The 18,862-nt window shown below is 40.6% G+C and overlaps 1 long non-coding RNA gene across 2 annotated transcripts in view; it reads left to right on the plus strand.

Moving 5' to 3' along the window:
* Positions 1-18,862, plus strand: part of LOC148348796 (uncharacterized) — a 163,523-nt gene that overhangs the window by 13,701 nt on the left and 130,960 nt on the right. For both annotated transcript variants that reach the window (XR_015847716.1, XR_015847717.1), the window contains exon 2: positions 6,424-6,629. This is a non-coding gene — a long non-coding RNA (uncharacterized LOC148348796). The remainder of the gene's footprint in view (positions 1-6,423; positions 6,630-18,862) is intronic.

Genomic DNA, 18,862 nt, shown 5'->3' on the forward strand with positions numbered 1-18,862 from the left:
CAAATTACCTGTCCCTGTGTGCCTTGCGACTGGCTGGCAACCAGTTCAGGGTGTCCCCTGCCCACTGCCCGAAGATAGCTGGGATGGGCTCCAGCACCCCCGCGGCCCTGCTGAGGATAAGCGGTGCAGATAATGAATGAATGAATGACTTGAACCTACGTATTGGCCTTGTAGGCAAGTTTTTCTGTCGGATGTTGGTAAAACTGTTGATTTCTGTTGATTTTATATTGATTCATGTCTAGTCAAGTAATTTTTATTTGTGACGCCCTTAATCACAAAGAGTCTCAAAGGGCTGTACAGACCAAACATTACTGCAAACCACAGACTTATGACACCATCCCCTGATCTAAAACCTACATGAGGGCAAGGAAAAACTCAAAAACCTCAACATGAGGAAAATTAAGAAACCTTGAGAAGCACACACATGACCACACATGAGGTCATCCCCTTTCATGAGCAATTTTGACAGACGACACATTTTTATAACTTAAAAAAATGGATAAAATTTAATGTAAAAAGTAAATTTCAGTACAAGTCTCTTTAGGGACAAAACAAAATGTACACTTGAATGCAGAAGATCCTTTCCAATCAATGCTGCGGTTCTGGTGATACGCTTTCCCCCTCAGAGGACTTCACTTCTGCCTGAATCAACAGCGTAAGGTGGTTAAAGCCCATGAAGCCTGCCTGCATTTCCTCTTACGGCGGCATAGCCTTTAAAACCTGCCACAGAGTCCCAGGGGCGGCTGTTTGGCTGAGACTAAACACTTCTAAGACACCCTTAGTAATCAATATTTGAGCAGATTTGTTCCACCTCAGCTCCCTGATTCTTGTCATGGGTCCCAGTTCCTCTCATCGGGACCAGCGCCAAGACGAGTTGTTTTAAGACCTGTTAGCGCAAACGTTCTGGTAAGACCGGCTGGGTCGGCGCTCGATCTATAATGGATGAAGCAGGGAATTTGGTGTCATGTTGTTGGCCTGTAATTGTAGGAAATGACTACAAGACATCAGTGCGCAAAGAACAAACATGCGGAAAAAGGAGAAAACAAAGGAGCAGGCTTTCACACCAAAACACGCATTTACAAAACAGGACTGTCCCTCTGGATTGAACCAGTTCAAGGGGAAGAAAAATAAAATGTAGATGAATAAAATGTCGATAAAACATGCGAAAGTTCTATAGTATAATCTAATATATAATGTATATAATTGACTTTTTGGGCAGCACGGCGAAGCGGTGGTTAGCGCGTGTGCAGCACAGTTCTGAGATTATGGGTTCAAATCCAGCTACCAACCTTCTTGTGCGGAGTTTGCAGGTTCTCCCCAAGCTTGCGTGGGTTTCCTCCGGGCACTCCGGTTTCCTCCCACATTCCAAAAACATGCATGTCAGGTTAATTGGCCGGTCCAACTTGTCCCTCGGTGTGAATGAGCGTCTGTCCCTGTGTGCCCTCCGACTGGCTGTCAACCAGTTCAGGGTGTCCCCTGCCCACTGCCCAGAGATGGCTGGTATGGGCTCCAACACGCGACCCTACTGAGGATAAGCGGTACAGATAATGGATGGATGGATAATTGACTTTTGTTATCTGTGAGCAAAGCGAGGTTGGTGATAATGTTTATCATTTGGATCTAAATAGTGTTAAACTCAGACTACAGGGTGTACCTCATTATAAGCCACACCCAGTACATTTTTAAAGGAAAAACATTTTGTACATACATAAGCCACACCTGACTATAAGCTGTATGAAACATAAAATATAGGTTATTCATATCCTATATAGTAGAAGTGTGTTTTAAGCTTAGATTTAAACATTTCCAATGAGGTTGCAGATCCAATCTCCGGGGGAAGAGCATTCCACAGCACCGGGGCCCGAATGGAGAAGGCTCTCGAACCTGCGGATCTCTTCTTGGCTCTTGGGATCACTAGTAGACCAGCATTTTCAGAGCGAAAGCTCCGGACAGAACATAGGGGGATATTAAATCTGAAAGATATGAGGGAGCATTTTCATGCATGATTTTGTATACTACCAACAGAACCTTAAAACTACATCTTAAGCTAACAGGGAGCCAATGCAGGTTAGCTAAAATTGGGGTAATGTGATCCATCCAGTATACATGATATTGCTTTACCTTGACTGCGTATATTTTACTGAGAAAAGTACGACTACAAATGTACTAATATTGCGTGAGTTTGTTGTTGAACTCTGTCCAAGTTCACGTACTTGAAGAAAGTTGACTCAAGTGGCCATTTATTTCTACCACTTCTATCCCAGTATGTGGCTTAGTTTTAGTGAGATTCGAAAGGTTCCCTTGAGTCAAGGTCAGTCCTGTTTATGCTCTGAAATGTAATTTTATTCCTGCTCAGGTTGACAGTGAGCTCCTTTTCACTGTCAGGATTTAAGGTCATCCAGGCAATGTCAGTTTGTATTTAGAGATGGGGGGGGGGAAAAGCTTTCTCTTCACTTATAATAATCTGAGAATCTCGTTTGAAATTGGGTTTACATGGTATTTGGATTGTGGCGGGAGCATTCAACTATTTTGTTAGTTATCGGCATGGTGACTTGATGCAGGACATCTTCACTGTTACATGATAAACCCCCCAAATCATCTGTCAAGACACTGATTTATTTAATTCGCAGTTTCCTTGGCAACACTTTCTAAGCGACCGGCGAAGAACTGAGTGCAGCAGTGGAGTCGTATACAACGGTGCTCTGACGCAATTCATAAACTTTGACATGTTTTACAGTGTCAGACCCTTTTTGGGGGTGTCTATTTTGACAGACCATTAGGAGCGGCATAATTGTAACCTGCAAAGCGATATATATATTTTTTCAGTCAGGTCACTTCCATGACATTTTGATGTATGGCCATGACGTGTCATGAGAACGAGTGAGGAGTCCCAGATGGTTGTCGTTTTCCGGGATGTGGAAACGTTATCTTTTCAAAATTTTTAGGATATCATAAAAAACTATGGAAACGACTACATGAGTCATCTCTGTTTTTGGAGTTGGAGCGTTTGTCTTGGTAATTGCACATTACTCTTGAGTGTTCTGAACGTAACTATCTAGTTACAAATTAATGTTTATACTTGAAGCTGACCCTCTCTAACTGCTAAAATAGCAACATAATACAAGAAATTGAAATATTTACACCAACCTATGGAAGCAGTTAAGCCTTCATATTTCTTTGGATGACTCTTGCAATCTTGAGAGCTTCCAGATAACCACTTAGCCAAGACATGTTGGTTTGTTGTTCCTGTGTAAGCCAACATGCTTACTTCCAATCGCTACTGGAGACACACCACAAAATATGATCATATGAACGGACCCCCTGTTTCATTATTTTGTTTTATGGTCGTAAATACCGTTTTGTCAGTGCCCACAGCTTCTGTTTTTAAGACAGCACTACCATACTTTGAAGGTATACTGTATATAAACTTGGTGGTGAAGAATAGTGTTTTGGAGTGACAGTTTGTGATAAGAATACATTGTCACGAATGATCTTCCTTTTGTAAGTAACCGGGGTAACGCACCATATTGTAATGGCAGTTGAGTTAAAATATTATACGAATAATGATTTACAGTACTTATTACCAAGAAGAGCATTTGCGTTCCGGGAACACGTTCCTTTTTAACACGTCAGTCCCAACACTGGTGAGAGCAACATGATATCCTGATGTCTAGATAGCCTAAACCAGCGTGCAGGTGGTTTAGCTCCTCTCCTTGACTGACCTTCAGCGTTACCCCATGCCAAATGCAGCCTTTGTCTCGGATATGATGGCAATTAGCGACCAGGGCCGAGCCAAGGGGAGTTTTGGAGGTGATATTGAACAAAGTGGGCCAAGATGTGGAACTCACGATGAGTCCTGAGTGAGCCGCAGGGGCCCTGAGAGGGAGGCAAGCTGAGGGAGAGCCAGAAGGTCAGGGATAATTAGAAGCCTATGTGGCCCTCTCCAGAGGAAACCCACAGATGGGTTCTCGGCCCCCAGATATCTTGGAGGGGCCGATGAATGGAATCACAACTTGAAGGGTGTCACAGTCAAAGCACACGCGGTAGACACAAGTGGAAATGAGCTCGGGAGCGCACCGACTGTTTTGATTTATGAATTCAAATAAATACAATTATGGTGGAAGGACTGTAGCAGTTTTGTTTGCCCTCTGTTGTTACTTAACCCTTCTTTTATGTGTCGCCACCAACCTGTTTTTTTATTTTAAACGCATACAAAAACCAGATTTGTTATTTGCATCAAAACTTCTTGACTATATTAAGGAAATCAAGTTCGAAACAAATTCACTATATTACAAAATGGTGTAATTTTAATGGTTATATTTCTATTGTTAGGGGCAGTTTAGACCTAGCTATAAAAACAAGATTTAAAAAAACTAGTTGCAGAAACTGAAATCATATGTGGACTGGGGATATTGTGCTGCAACTGTAAGTCTGTTAAGATGGCGCTAAAAGCATCACTTTTTATCCAAACATGCATATTAACACACATCGCATACACATCTTTCACACAGATCCTTTTACTCAAATTTTGTTATTTGTTTGGGAACGAGTGATCTATCTTTGTCTGTTGTTGTCTGGTCTTGCAAATGTATGTTGTGATTTGACTTGTGCCTTTACTTCTATGTTCTATATTCTATTGCTGAAAAAAGGATTTTCAAGCCTTGAGCTTGAAGTGAATATCTATAGGTCGAAACCAACCCTAACACTAGTCAAGTCATGGTAATTTGTATAGCCCTTAATCACAAGAAGTTTCAAAGGGATGTACAGACTACAGACTACTGGTTGGTTGGTTGGTTTGGTTGAAACCCGTAAGCTCATGGGTCGTAGGGGCACCATTTCCTGTGGTGTGCCTTTTCGCAAGTACAGCCTGAAGCCCCCATCCCTCTCCAGGCCAACCTATGTTTTCCACCCAGTCTCCAACACTAATAACATTAATTACACCAATGAATATAAAAATACGATAGAAAAACTGCAAAAATACTACTACAGTATGGATGTTATTAAAGTTAATGATATTAAAATGAAAATAATGAAAATGAAAAAAACATTTTGCAGATGTGTTGTTACAAAATAACCCTTTATTAATTATAAAATAGTTTTGAGGTTCATTTATACATTTTACAAAATTGAAATTGATGGGTTTACTGGCAGAGAAAAGGCCCCGAGACCAACAACAAAAATAGAAAAAAATCTGTGTTTTTATTAAAAAGGAAGACCAAGAGATACGGATTAGATGATGTAAAAATTAACTTTAAGTGCATTTATTAAAGACATGTACCTGTGCCTTTAATCTGTCACAAAAGTAAAGGACATAATTTCATCATCACAAAGTTTATTTTTGAAAAACATGAAACCCACAAATGATGGTATGTATGCGTATTGTATAATCAGGGTTGGGTAGGGTTACTTTAACTTGATTACTTTCAATTACTTTTGGATGACTCCAATACCAAATATGCTAATAAAAGACAAAAGAAACTAAATATGAATAAAATGACTCAATTTTGTGCAGGCTTGGGGAGTAACGGAATACATGGAACGGCAAAAATGATGTTGGCAAGCTGTTTGGATTTATTTTCATTTTGTTTCTGTCGCATTTTATGTTAGTTTTGCCGGAGATCAAATAGATCAAAGCCAGGAGAGAAAGCTTACCACGTGTTGTGAGTCATCATTTTATTCATATTTAGTTTATTTTGTCTTTTATTAGCATATTTGGTATTTGAGTAATCCAAAAGTAATTGAAAGTAATCAAGTTAAAGTAACCCTACCCAACCCTGTGTAAAATGTGATACTCAAAATTTCAGAACAAAGTCGTTTTCCCTCAGTGATTTAGGATCTAGTATCAGTATCGTCATATAAATCCCGTGCCTGTCATTGCCGAGGACTAGCTCCTCTCTGAAGTGCAGGATGACGCTGTATACCGAAAAAAAGGCTACCAGATGATTGTGCTGTATCTGAGTCCGATACAGACGTTTCTGCTACTGGGAACCACTAAAAACCAGTACTATCCGTTTCATGTGGGAGAGCAAAGCAAACCCCAAAGAAAAAAAACAGCCTGGAAAGGAATGAGTGCCTCAGGCTTTACTTGCCCAAGACACACACACCATGGGAAGTGGTGCCCATACGACCCTGTTAAGAGATCCATGAGCAGTGATGATTGTTTTTAGTACATTTTACAGTTGATTTGTGACTCTAATCACCACCGATCCATTAACATGGGCGTGTTGCCTGAAAACTAACACATGAGTGTAAACACTAAACTTCACAAACCAAAAAGGTTTTCTAGTCTGTTATAAAAAAATGCAAAATGGCTGCGATAATGGTTATTAATGACGTGACATTTGTATTCAAACATGGCAGTCGCTGCAGTGTTTGGAGTTTGAGGCAATCCTTTCAAAGGCGCGTCTGTGTTTTGTTCCGCAGGCGACACTGGAGTTGGATGCGGTCTGACGTGCGCGACACAGACTCAGACAGTGTTGACTGGAGTGACATTCTTTCTACTGGAACCAGCAATACCAATGGCAGTTTGTGACATCCCTGACAGTCACTCCGGCAGGCGTTTCAAGGCTGTCTGGGCAACGACGTGCTGATAGAAGCACTATTATTGGCGCTAGCTGTTTGTCACTCAGGTAAAATTACCATTTGGGGGTAGAGTTTACTGTCAGTTTTGATTGATTATTGAAGAGAAATTAATTTAACAGGGGTCATTAACCTCTTTCAAGTCGAGAGCTTTATTTTGGCACAAATAAACGCCAACTATATTGATTATTGTATTTTCTGCACTATTAGTTTATAAATCACATCCCTTAAAAGTAGTCCGTCATACACATGAAATTAGAACTACTGCAAGCGCTATCATATTTATTCATGTATTATTATTGCACATTTTATACTCTTGCAGTACAACAAACCCTGACATATCTATTTTCTCTGTTCTTTAACATAGTTTCTGGCATCAATCATGTTTTAATGAGCTAAATTTTAACACCTTTTCGCATGGTACGTGTATCATTGATGTCACAGTGGTTAAGTGTCTGCACTCTTACTTTTGGGATCTGGGGTCGTTTATGTTTTTCGATTTGTCAATCATTGCACAGATGTGGTAATACAGTATACTATAAAACCTTGCGACCCTACTGAGGATAAGCAGTGCAGATAATGGATGGATGGATAGTTAATACTCCAACTACTAATATTAGCATATTAGGAACATATCAAAACATCTTTGAAGAAAGGCAGCAAACCAATCAAAGACACCAAGATTTCATCAATGATAAAAGGTACTCAAGTTAATCAGTTTCTTAGAAAGTCACAATGAAACATGATTGCTGTGTGACCCCGGGCGCTACATTGATGCCCTCTGAAATGTAGCCACACCTACCTTCCCGCGCATATCATATTGAAAACTCAAATGAGCCCGCTGCGCAATATATTCCCGTCGCCGCCTCACAACATCTTTAGAATGTTTTGTAGTCAGTGTAGTGGATGATGTGGAGGCTAAACAAATGTATAATGACAGAGGGTCAACTTTCAGATACAGCTCCGACAGCCGAGGCGGCAGGAAGAAATTACTTCTGATTGATATTTCGCCACTTGTCACCAACGCAATTTAATCTGCTGACGGACGGGATTGAAAGTTTCTTCCCGCAGAGATTCGGCGTTTCGCTCCAGCGATTTGTAAATAAGTCATGCGTGTAATATTTTTAATGAAGGTTACAGAGGAAGCGAGACTAAGTGGGTTTCTCTCTGCTAAGCTACACGGGTCACCTGCGCTAAATCTTTGCATGATGGATGGTATGCGTTTGCTGAGCTTTGTCTAATCTCAAGATCATGCTAATTTAACATCGCACTCGACATGCAAATATCAGCGAAATGTCACATTCATTAGCGCATGTCGGGATGTAGGACAGGCAGACTTCTTGGTTGCTGCTGTGGCTGCATGGCCCGCCTCGAGGTCTACACATGAAGAAGGGGGTAGGGATTCCTGATCTGATGATGTCCTCTAAAATAGTCGCTACTGTCAATTCCTGACTACAGGCTGTTACATTTCATACATTGCAGATTAAAATACGGTGCTGCTGTTTTTTTTTGGGTGGCGGGAAAAACATTTTGCCTAGCAACAATAGAAGGAAAATGGTGAACTGATCTTTTGAAGAAAGTATGCGCTCTTAATACACAAAACCACAGTGACGTCTGTTCTTTATTCGATATTTACAACACACACACAATCATTTAACACTCTTATCAGCAAATGAAATCCTCTATTTTTACATCCAAGATGAACAACAGTGGAACTTATCAATCAGAAACGCTAAATTTCTCTTTCCGTATCATTAGAATCAATGTCAGGCAGTTGAAATTTCATTTACTCCTGGAGTAACGATACCAAGCAAATGCAATTTGCTGCATTACCACGACAACCACCAATTAAACAACACAAAAGACACATCTGTGTTGCAATCTGGCACTATTCTGCACAGTACGGCTGCCCTGGTAATCAAGACACCAGTACTTCAATTACTGTAGTGTAACCCTAACCCTTTTGGCACATTAGTAAACATGTGTAATGTGTAATCTTGAATCGTCACATGATTCAAAAACGTGTGATGTAAACAACCCGGGGTTGTGCGCCAGGCTAAAAATGCAAAAAATGGCAATCTATTTGTTCTTCTTTTTGGCTGTTAAAACCTGCAGCTTCTAATCCAGGGCAGTTTGTACAAAGATAAAATTGATTTGTTCTTAAATTTAAGCATGGTGCGCTCTGAATTTCAGACTTGTAAATTGTAGTTTTCACACTTTATGGACATACCCAAAATCAATCTTGGCACGCCATTGCTGCATAAACATGCTAAAAAAAGTAAAGTACCTGTATTTGGTTGTGTCATTTTTAGGACTTGAATTTAATGTTGGGAAAAAGAAGGCCAATTATGACATTGTGTCTGATCGGGCTGATCCATTAACCCTTGGATATATATTTTCACATGGTGTTATTGTTGAGACCAGAACAGAAACAGGACCCACTTGCGTGACATTTACCACAAGCTTTATTGAAGGAAAGAGCGAGGGCTCCGCCCACTATCCGGTGTTCGCGGGAAGCAAGTCGTCTCGTACTCTGATTGTGATCCGAACACGGGAGCGGATCTTCCGTAGCGAGCGATGGTGGTTTCAGAGACGGAAAAACGGGTCGTAAGTCGGGACGGGAGAGCAGACGTGGTCAGGATCAAAACGGGTCGTAGCCGGAGACAGGCGGGATCAAAAACAGGACAGGCGGGAGTCAGGGTCGAAAAAAAGGCTTCCCTAGTAAACACGGAGATTCGCAGACGGACTGCCAAAAGGGGACAGACAGGACTGGGTTCAAATACTGATAGGGAGTCAATCAGAACCCGCGGCGGTTGGCGCCAAATGAGCGGGCACAAGTGATTCCAATCGGTAATCATGACAGTGATTGTCTCCATGTTGTAATTTCTTCTTTGTTTTTGAGCCTCCTTGACTCCACACATGAAGAACTCGCTGAACCAAAAAATGCAGTTTAACCTGTTAAACCAAAATTCTGAGTTTTATGACAAAGACGCTACTTCCTCCTTGATTAATGATTGGCTTGTTCACATTGGAAAAAATATTTGACAGATCTACCTGGCCACAATATTGCTATCAGAGGAAAAAAAAAATATATTCATGCTTCACGCCCAGTTGTTTATTTGCTCACTGCATAAATCATTTGGAAAGACATTCATCATTCTTATTTCTCATACTATGCCGGTGACGTGCTCACCTATCATCCCATCTCGAGAAATGATGGATAGCATCAGCTGTACATCCAATTTACAAATGTTTTATCGTCTAAAATGCAATCTTCACAGCGCAGACGATACATTATTTATGCCGTGCCGAGCTGTAAATTTCAAGTTCAATAACAGTTGCCCTCCTAAGTATCGATGGCACCAAATAAAAGGTCAACCAGATGGCAGATACCTTCCTATTTCCGAGGACATCCCGAGCTCTGGCGCTTCCTGTGGCGCCCAAAGGACTCTGTGAGCTACAGCTTTGGCCTTTCAGACTATCCTAGCACACCACAAACATCACAACCGCAGTGTTCATTTTACCTGTGAAAAGTGATGGGTCCCGGAGACTCGCATGCTCAAAAATCTATGGGTCCCAACAGAGATCTATGGGTCCCCAAAATTTAGTCTTATCAAGGTCGAAATTGTAAATCGGTGACAAATGTATAAAAGTCTATATATTCATTCAGTTGTAATCATCAAATTATTAATACATTTTCTGCATCAAATTATTGTTGGTAATATACCGATTAAAGGGATAACCACAAACCTGTCATTTTTCATGTTCTGCTTTTATACTTCCTTTTTTTCTTAACTTCATTATACAACCCAATTCGTAATATCAATCATCAAAGCAAGTGAGCCATTTGCGAGCCGGCTCTCTTTAATGAGTTGAGCCGAAAAAGACGGTTCTCTAAAAAGAGACGGACTTCCTTTCACTACACTACTACCACATGAAATCCGACGTTTTGTAAGACCACATGTATGCTCTGTACTGCTTCTGATTGGCTGCCGAGTATGTACTGCTCTGCTTTCACTTTGTTCACGTGTGTTCGGAATGATGCATGATGGGAAATCCCCAGGCTGCAGCCGCATGCGCACAGTAGCATCAAACCGCTGGTTTCGTTTGCAACGAAAAAAACGATACCGAGATAGAGGCTTCCGCGGCCAACTCGTTTGACTTGATTGATTTGCCGTTTCGTGACAGTTTGTGTATACCGGATGGTAGCCATAATTGACAAATTTTCGTGTTTCAGTACAGATTTTCCTGTACGTCGTACATGTCTTAAAATGCATAATAAACGTACTTTGTACGGAAAAGACGTACAGGTTGGCGGGTATGAATTTCTCCGCCGTTTTTTCGTGCCGGAATTATTGCCGTTGTTATCACTTTCTGCATTATGTTTCGACTTATTACTGACACCGAAGACATTACCAATTTTGTGTTGATTTTTACCTAATACTAACTTTTTTTTCGGAGGCATACTTAACCTTCGCTCGACGACAAGCACCACAACAATGACGTAATCTCGAACCAACGAGATCTCGTTGGCCGGAATCGGCGTGCAGACGAAAACTCGAACCGCGAGACCAAAACAACAATGGCAGGTTTAAATATGTCAACAAAGTTTGGAGTGCGGTAAATCTTTGTTGAAAAAAAGTAATCGGGTAATGATGACAATTTTGTGTCAAAAAAGTTGTGTCCCGGGCACGCACGTTGATTTGAGACTATGCGTCCCCAGCAAAAATGATGCGTCTAGGACGCAGGGACGCGGGCAAACCAGAACACTGCAACCGTGTGTGTGTTTGTGTTATGATTGGCACGCTGGGGTTATGGATAAAGGTGCTGACCCGATCATTAGCGAAAATGGCTTTGTGACGGTCACTCAAGCTGTCGGTTGAGGGGCCTGGAATGCGAGTCACCCTTATTAATGAGGCTTTGCGACCCCGACCTCACTTCATTAATTACACTCTACAAACTCAATTCTTGTCATCATTAGAGTTTGACTTTTCCCAAGAACATCCAAATTGCCTTGGGCTTCTTCAATCTAGTGCTACACCTCTCATTATTTATGCTGCCGACTGCCTTGACCACTCGGTTAAAAAAGTCAACACTAACTACTCTCATTAAAATGCATCAATAGGGGGGCAATTGGAATCTATGTGGAAAACCAGCAGGTAATTAAAATTATTTTGTAGTGACTTCTTAGGAACACAGCATCCATTCTTGTTTTTCTGAAATCAATTCTTCAAATAAGCAAATACTCTATAGATAGATAGATACATCATTCATCCTCGTTGGGAAATTCACGCTTCCAGCAGTATCCTTTTGTTGTTTATTAACAGATTAACAGGATGGCCTCGGGGTGCTGTGTTGTAGTTTAGCAACAGTGGAGTGGATGACGTCACACGCTAGGCCAAAAGTTCGATGTAGATGTCATGATTACCGATGTGAATCACCTGTCACCCGGTCATTTGGGCGCCAACTGCCGAGGGTTCTGATTGGCTGCCTGTCGGTATTTGAACTGAGTCCTGTCAATCCCCTGTTGTCAGTCCGTCTGCGAACCTCAGTGTATACTAGGCAAGCCTTTTTCGACCCTGACTCCCACCTGTCCCGTTTTTGCTCCCGTTTGTCTCCGGCTACGACCCATTTTGATCCTGACCGCGTCTGCTCTCCCGTCCTGACTTATGACCCGTTTTTGATCCCGACCACGTCTAAAAATACATCGATTTTTAACAAAAATAACACATTCTTTTATTTATTTTTTTGGCCGGGGTGGAGAATATATTTCTGAAAGTTGTACTTGAAAAAGATTGTATTTTAAAACAATGCCCAAATTATAAAAAGCATGATGAAAAAGTCATGTATAGTCATTTACCAAAAATGACCCATTTAACAAACAAATATATATATCTATATATATAGATATATATTATTTTTTTAACATCCCCACCCACCCACTTTTAATTATAATTTTCAGTCAAAGTTTTCAAAATGTCACGGTTGCCATGGCGCCCAATTGGCCCCGCCCGTGTGGCACCAGCTGCGGCTCGCGGACAGATTGGCTTCCCTGCTATTCAAACACAGTCCTGTCACTCTCCTTTTGTCAGTCCGTCAATGAACTCCTGCCCCGCAAGACGTGGGTTTCAACTCGGTCCTGTTCCTGTTGGTGTTTCCTGTCTGGTATCGTTTCTGTTTATTTTGTCCTGTTTAATTTCGGTTTCCAGTTTTGTTTCCGTCTATTTTTGTCCTGTTTATTATTTTCTCCCGTTTTTTTCCCATTTCGTTTGTCCTGTTTATTTTCGATATCCTGTTTCATTTTCTACCCTGTCTGTCCAGTCCTGTTCTGTCCAGTATCGACCCCATCTGTCCGATATCAACGCGGGCAATTGGTGTCGATCTCGTTAGCCTCTGGCTTCCTACCATTCCACGCCAGACTGTTGCTTCATGTGCATGACTCCCCATTTCCCGTAAAAGAAAAGGCTTTTGTGAGAATGTCACGCGTTTGGGTCCTGATCCAGTTCTGGTTCATGACATAAAAACTTAGTTTTGGCACATTTCTCATCAAAACAAGTTCTGTGGGGCATGTTTGTCATTTTTTTCAGAATAACACATTAATTCGAGTGAAAATGATACAGCTATTTAACTGGTTTTGTATTCCCTAAAGTATTTTTTATCTGTTTTTTTTGCAGTGCAACTAGAAATTTGAATCATAGTTGCAGTATTTTGCTTTGGGGAGCTTTGAAAATCGTTTCCATATCGACACCAATCGGAACAATGTTTATAGTCTCAAAATTGAGGGTACCGAAGATTAAACAGTCTATTTTGGATCTTGATTAAACAAGTCAGACAGGAAATCAATAACATAATATCGCGGTGGTCATCAGGCACGTGAAGTGAGCAAAATTTGCTTCATTGCGTTAAGAGAAAGCACAAAGAGATGTATTTTAACCTGTGGTGGCTGGCTCTTGGCCACAGCAGCAGGAAATATTGATAGACGTCATGCTCCGTGCTAGGGAAAATCAATGTTCGGGTTCAGGAAGAATTGATGGAAGCAGAGGGCAGATGGAGAGAGAGAGAGAGAGAGGAATTCAAATATAAGATTTTGAGGGAAGCTATAAATCCATCTTCTACAGCGCTAAGAACACTTTGACAATCTCCCGAAGTTGAACAACAGAATATTTTTGATTGACAGTCTCAGAAAGTTATTTTTACCGTGGTAAAATAACAAAGTGATTTGGCTCGCCTTGAAATAATGGCGCCAGACTGCCGGGCTAATTTCCCAACACATTTAAACACCACTGTTAACTGTAATTACAATTACACGTTCAACCAAGCATTACTATTTACAATAATTATTGGATCTCAAAATATACCATGATTCATGGTGTTCAAACTTTTTGATGCACAGATACACCAAAAATAAATACACAAGCAATGTTTCCTATATAATTTTTTGAGACTTTGATAAGTGGACAGTGTAGAATGGCCTGGGGGCATGCTCCTCCAGAAGACAAATTTGTACATTTTGAATTTAAACACATCAATCTAGTGATTTCTTTTGTAGAGCAAAATCAAGTTTACCAATACTCATCATCTAATTTGACCAAAATAAATAGTGTATGTTGATGCTCTAGTCAAGTGTATGCTGATGTGTTTTAAGGTATTGTATCGGCAAGTAAACAGACAAAATCACAGATATGAGTTTTAATTTAATACTCTAATTGGTGATTGGTAAATTACTGTATTAAATATAGTGTTGCTTTTGTGATTGCTGCCATGACAGGATGCCGATTCTTCTTCAATGGTTCACAGGAAGTTATTGTAATGCGCAAATTAAGGCTCAAGTACAACAAAGCTCTGTTTTGCTCTGAGCAAATCGAATGTCATCTTTGCGGGTGTGGAATTACAATCATTCCACTAATGATTCACACCATGGCGTTTGCAATTATTTATACAATCAAATGTAATATTTTAATTTGCATTTATATATATTTAGTCATCATCCGTCCGATCTCCTCTTTCTTCCACTCAGTCGCTTTACTTCCACATCCTCTCATATTTAGTGACCCTATAACTAGGGTTTGCGAGACCTTTCGGTCTCCCGTCCCCCTTTCTTTGCCTTGGTCTCTCTTAGGGAGTAGAGATAGAGAGGAGAGGATCCCCAGTCCACTCGTTCCCTCCACTTTAGTCGCCTCTTACGACACGCAGCGGACCATGTGGGAGAGTTCTCTTACCTCTCACGAGGAGAAGACCCCTCACCACAGGGCTGTTTGTTGGGATAGGAATGAGTGGAGAGGTGTTGTAAACGAATAGTGGGATGTTTGGACGCGTTCTAAGGGATGGGCAGGGTACCTGTATGATGCGGCAGGGGTAAACCAGGGAAAGCTGTCGAACCCTGACCCGAGTGACATGGCCGCTTTCGTTTGTCCCGTTTCATCTGGAGGGACAAAAGCATGACCAACTTGGGTGCTGAGGTGCATAACTTATTTTGGTATTTGGGCATTTGGGTTGGCCATGGTCCCAAAAATATTTGAGTGTGTTTTTTTGCTATTTTCTTCCCCTTTTTAATTTTCTTTGTTATTGTATGTGTTTGTCTTGCTGTCGGTCACCCCTCTTGAGGGATTTGACCAGGGTACATAGATAGATAGATGGACAAATATTAGAATTTTTAATAATACAAGTGTATAAGACTCAATTCAATTCAGGGTCAATTAAACTCTGGCGCTCTGCCAGAATCTTCCTAAACACTGCACAAATGTAGAAAAAGACAAGAAAAACAGATGAAAAATGAACTAAGAGAACTGAATTTGACAAGGACAGCCTTTTGATGAGCGTATCATTCCTTCCTGACCCCTTGTCACTGCACCATAATAACCCCCCATAGACGAGGTTTCGCCTCCGCCATGACACAGCCGTCTGAGTCTTGGGACCGAGGAGGTCTGCGGAACACCGGCAGGCCACGCCAAAGCTAATTACCCCTCAGAGAAATAAGAAGGATCAGTCAGCTGCGTCACCCCCCCTAAACACACCCACACAAACACACAGACTTTGTAAGCAAGGATTAACCCCTTGTCTCTAGTGACAGTGACTTTTTAATGAATCAAAACAGGTTTTTAGAGATTTTTCTGCTGTCTAAACGCCCCCCCCCCCTCCTACTCCATTAAAAAATCCTGTGCAGTCCCAGTGTTCATTTTACATCTGAAAAGTGATGAGTCCCAGGGACTCGCATGCTCAAAAATCTATGGGTCCCAACAGAGATCTATGGGTCCCTAAAATTTAGTGTTATCGCGGTTGACATTGTAAATCGGTGACAAATATATAATATAAATCTATATATTCATTCAGTTTTAATCATCACAGTTTATTGGTAATACAAATCCGTTATCACTTCAAGATTTTTCAGTTCACAACAATATTGTACATTATACAAAATATTATTGCTGAAATAATTATATTAATCTATATTTTCATTCAGTTTTAATCATCACAGTTAATTGGTAATACAAAGCAGTTATCACTTCAAATTTTTCAGTTCATATGTTCTTCGTGGTTTGCTGTCCCGCCATAGTTGTAATGCCTTCTCAAGGTCCAATCCATTATCATCTTCCTCATAACGTAACCAGGAATATAATTTAGTCCATTTTGGCAGAAAAGTCCTTTTCTTGCTAGTATTCTTTTGTTTATTTTCTTTCGTCGAATCGTTCGCTTCAAAACACGTGTTTTCCTTGCCTTCGCGGTCTTTCAAAGAATTTCTCCGCCGTTTTTTCGTGCCGGAATTATTGCGTTGTTTCCACTTTCTGTGTTATGTTTCGACTTATTACCGACACTGAAGAAATTACCATTTTTTTTGTTGATTTGCACCTAATACCAACTGTTTTTTCGGAGGCATACTTCTCTTTCACTCGACAACCGCCCCAACAATGACGTCATCTTGAAGCAACAAGATCTCGTTTGCCGAGATCGGCGCGAGACCAAAACAGCAATGGCGGATGGCGGTAAATCTTTGTTAAAAAAAAAAAAGTAATCGGGTAATAATGACAATTTGGTGTAAAAAACGTTGCGTCCCGGGGACGCACATTGATTTGACCAGATGCGTCCCCAGCAAAAATGATGCGTCTAGGACGCAGAGACGCGGGCAAACGAGAGAACACTGCAGTCCATCCATGGCAATCAGAATAGAACTCAAATGTATTAAATGCTCACATTTGGATGCTCCAATGCGTCTCGTCATCCCATTTGTCTGGCCTCGGATGCCGACGTGTGACTAATTTCATGTTTGTGGCACAACTCACGCATGGGGTGCGTTGAGCTTTCAAGGCACCCCCTCACAGTCTGCTGAAAAAAAATTGTAGAGACACATCCCCCATCCAATTTGTTGAACACGCCTTCAGAAAGGCAGATGATGGATATTAGCCTGGATAAGTGTTGGTCTGTCACCAAGAATGATCGTTACTGCTGTAGTTTGGGGAACTGCTTAAAGTTTAGCCCTTATAATTTATGTGTCTGTATGGGGAAAACAAAACAAGATTTTATCAAAGAACTTTCACTTTTATAAAATAAATACATGGAATTGTGGCTCAATAAATGAGTGCAGCACAGTACATCAATGGTCGGCAAACTTTCCTGTACCATGGACCAGTTTATTGTCTGAGAATATATTTACGGCCCAACCCAAAGAGACATTTTACATGTTTGTACTTAACAACATTTATAATAATGATCGCAAATCCGATGTTCAGTCTTCTGAAATATTTACAGTGGAACTCCTTGTAACATCACACCAAGATCAAATGTATTCATTTTACGAAGCGCTTACCCTAACGAGGGTTGCTGGGGTACTTGGCCCGTCCCAGCCATGTTTTTGGATGTGGTTGGAAACCAGAGTGCCCGAGGGCACAGGGAGAACATGCCAACTCCACACAAGGAGGCTGGTAGCTGATATTGAACCCAGAACCTCTGAACATTGAGGCAGATGTACTCATACTTACACACTCTGGCCGATCTCGAGTTCGAGTTGTGTAGTGAAAGTCCGTCTCTTTTTAGAGAACCGGCTTTTTCAGCTCAACTCATTAAAGAGCCGGCTCTCAAACTGCTCACTTGCTTTGATGCATTATATTATGAATGATTTTGTTGTATAAAGAAGTTAAGAAAAAAAGGAAGTATAAAAGGAGAAAATGAAAAAAGACAGGTTTGTGGTGATCCTTTTTAATCTGTATATTACCAACAATAATTTAATGCAGAAAATGAATTCATAATTTGAATAAGAAAATGTATTATTCTACTTTATTATGTTTGCATGCATTTTTTTCCTTCTACAGTGAACGTCCAAGCGACTTCATTTTTGAACTTATTTTATAATAAACCTCATTCTTGTCGAGCAACTCAGTGTCTCACAACAAAATGTTCATTAACAATATATATGATATAAAGAAATACATGTACAATATAACATGTTAAACTACATAAATAAATATGTTTGAAAAAAAATAAATAAGTTTTTTTTGTATTTTGTAACGGAAAATATGACCGTTTGTAGGGGCATGGAGCACACAAAATTTTGGGGACCCATAGATCTCTGTTGGGACCCATAGATTTTTGAGCATGCGAGTCCCCGGGACCCATCGCTTTTAACAGGTAAAATGAACACTGTAGCTCTCGAGTAACTTACGAACAAATTCAACTTAAGAACGATCGTCCGGAACCCATCTCGTTCGTAAGTAGGGCAGCGTCTGTACTTCGAATTAGGATGCTTCAAAAGTGGACCAACTGTCATTTGATGCTTAGAAAGGACGGGTAACAATATTGAGTATTGTATTGGTGGTGAAATCGCCTTTTTCAAGGTATCTGAACTAGTGACGGAGACTGACACCAGCACTGGCTTCCCTTTAGTAGCCATTTAATACCAACCATATATACAAATAGTAAATCGACTATAAACTAATGCAATATTATGGAAAATATTAAGTTGGGATCTAAATGTATTTACTTAAAAATATCAAGTTTTTTTAGAGGGAAGCTATATATGTACTGATGGTTCGAGTACGTGGTATCACATGAGTTGGTTAATGGTTTGAAGAAAATGTTTGATCAAACAGCATTTCTGAAGACCACTATCATATACAGAAGAAACTGCAGTATGCGATATCAGGCAAATGAAGCCTTCATATGCATTTTGTGTCTTTGACACTCCCCTATTTCCTCCTCCCCCTTCCCATGTATGAGTCGTCGCCGCTATATTTCATTAACACTGAAATGAGGCCAAGCTTGATCGCGCTTGCTACTAGAGACCCTTAATTTT

This window comes from Urocampus carinirostris, chromosome 18 (assembly GCF_059441175.1).
Source record: "Urocampus carinirostris isolate Australia breed hairy pipefish chromosome 18, RoL_Ucar_1.0, whole genome shotgun sequence".
In the NCBI taxonomy this organism is placed as follows: domain Eukaryota; kingdom Metazoa; phylum Chordata; class Actinopteri; order Syngnathiformes; family Syngnathidae; genus Urocampus; species Urocampus carinirostris.